This window comes from Amaranthus tricolor, chromosome 4 (genome assembly GCF_026212465.1).
Source record: "Amaranthus tricolor cultivar Red isolate AtriRed21 chromosome 4, ASM2621246v1, whole genome shotgun sequence".
In the NCBI taxonomy this organism is placed as follows: Eukaryota; Viridiplantae; Streptophyta; class Magnoliopsida; order Caryophyllales; family Amaranthaceae; genus Amaranthus; species Amaranthus tricolor.
In genome coordinates this window covers 17,690,914-17,693,751 of record NC_080050.1, presented here as the reverse complement: position 1 = coordinate 17,693,751, position 2,838 = coordinate 17,690,914, and positions in this window count along the sequence as shown.

Here is a 2,838-nt window from a genome sequence, read left to right as displayed (position 1 = left end):
AACGATCGGGCAATTTTAGAAAAATTTTCCACAAACTTCCTGTAATAGCCTGCCAAGCCTAAGAAACTTCTTACTTCAGTAACACTCTTTGAATTCGGCCATTCCATCACTGCCCTAATCTTTTCAGGGTCAACAGAAATTCCATCCTTCGAAACAACGTGCCCTAAGAAAGATATCTTTTCTAACCAAAATTCACATTTACTAAACTTGCCAAAAAGTTTCTCTTTTCTCAACTTCTCTAAAACTATCCTTAAGTGCTTCTCATGTTGCTCTTCATTCTTCGAATACACCAATATATCATCAATAAACACAACCACAAACTTATCCAGGTAAGGGTTGAAGTATCTTTGCATGAGATCCATGAATGCTGCTGGAGCATTCGTTAGACCAAATGGCATTACTAGAAACTCATAGTGCCCGTATCTGGTTCTGAATGCAGTCATAGGAATATCTTCTTCAGCAATCCTTAATTGATGATAACCAGACCTCAAATCTATCTTCGAAAAGACCCTTGCTCGCCCCCAACTGATCAAAAAGGTCGTCTATCCTTGGCAAAGTATAACGATTCTTGATGGTAATCTTATTGATCTCCCTATAATCAATGCATAGCCTCATACTCCCATCTTTCTTGCTGACAAAGAGAACCGGAGCTCCCCATGGTGAAACACTAGGTCGAATGAAACCTTTTTCCAGCAATTCATCTAGCTGCTTCTTCAGCTCAGCCAATTCAGCTGGAGCAAAACGGTAATGAGTTTTAGAAATAGGGGTGATATTAGGAATAAGGTCAATATGGAAGTCTACTTCTCTTTTTGGAGGTATACCGGGTAATTCTTCAGGAAACACATCAAAATATTCTTGAACGATCGGGGTTTCTTGCAAACTAGGTTTAGGTTTTACTTCTTCAGTAGTAATAAAACATAATAACCCTTCATCTCCTTGTCTTATCATTTGTGATGCTTGAATTACAGAAATTGTCTCTAGCTGAGATCCTGAGTTCTTCTGAATATACTTCGTTCCCTCAGGAGTTTTTATTCTAACAACCTTTTCCTTACATAAAATCTCCGTTGAATATCTCTCCAACCAATCCATACCCAAAATGATATCAAATGTTCCCAAATCAAATTGAATTAAGTCAGCTGGTAAAATATTCCCACAAATCTCCAATGGAAAATCATAAAAGATACGATCACACAGGTAAGGTGTACCATCAGGTAAATTGATACACAAGTGGGATTTTTGAGGTTTCAAAGAAATAGGAGATATGTGGAAAAAAGCACTAGAAATAAAAGACCTATCCGCTCCACAATCAAACAAAACATTTGCTGTTAAATTACCAATAAGAAATTTTCCAGAAATTACTTTACCTACAACTTCAAACTCCTGGTGTAAACCATCATAATGATCTCCAAAGGTTCACCTCTGACGATATACCCTCTACTAACACCTCTTGGCATCTTTTAATAAGGTAGGGAAGTGTTGCGTACCTATATTTTAAATCGCAAATCGCATTTTTTTTAACACATGAAACACACAAAACAAATTTCATTTAAAATACAATTTTTTTTTAAAAAACGTAATTTATCACGGTGTTTCCTAGTATCGGATAAGAAGATCCGACCGTTCGAATAACGTTGGCTCTGATACCAAGTGTAACAGACAGTCTTTTTCCAAATATAGGTTTATAATAATATAATAGTAGGTAATGCTAAGCGGAAGTCTATCGAACCGTGATTATTGCGAAAAAGAAATAAACAAAACAGAATTTTCAAAGAAAAAAAAAACAAAGAAAACTTAAATTATTAAAATATATTTTTACGTATTACATCTTTCTTTAATACATAATTATCGTCCATAATATAAACTACATACATATAATATCCTAATCTCACATAAACAATACAATAGCTTCTTAATAACTTCATGTAAAGTTAGCTGCAGCATCTGCTCCCGAAATATGGGAACAACCGATGGAAATCGGTCAGCTTTAAAAAAAACCGAGTATAAAAACTTACCGCAATTATGCAAGTATAGAAAATATATGCATTGCATTAAGTAATATGCAAAGATAAGTGCATCACAATAAATAATATGCAAGGTATCTTATGTATTATAGGGAATTTATTTTTATATTAGATTCATTTATATATATTAAACTTCTAGTCCTTCTGCTTGAGTACCAGGGCGTGATTTACTAACACTTCTGCTTGAGTGTTAGGGCGTGGAATCCGATTACTTATTTAATGAATGCAACACATATGATCTTTGTTTGATATATGTAAGGGCCTGTTAGGGTGAGGTAAACCAATACCCCTAACTTAGTGGGAGTCGTCACTCCTCCAGTACAATATTGCTCGAGCCACAGGTCAGGTTAAACAACCTTACTGTGTTCGCCGTATTTTACGTGCCGGAAAACACGTCCCACGTTTTTTACATGCCGGAAGCATGGTTCGACATTTCCTTACTATCAAGCCTTTTTATTATCATGTTACTGTTTTCATATAAATGCAACATTACAATAACATATAATAGAAATAAATTCATTACGAGTTACATATAAATAATCATTTAATATTATAAAGAATCATTTAATATTATTAAAATCAAAACTAAATGGGTCTTTAGTATTTACTTATAGATTAATTCAATTAAGCTTTATTAATTTCTTAATAATCAATTTCTTATTAACTTATTTTTAGATTTAGTACATGAATAATTAATTTTGTTAAGATCAAAATCTATACGAAATATTTTTAAATAAATAAATTATTATTAATAAGTTGGTGTGTATTCTTATTCAACAAAATAAATTAATTTAAATTATTTTTTTTCGTTTTTCTT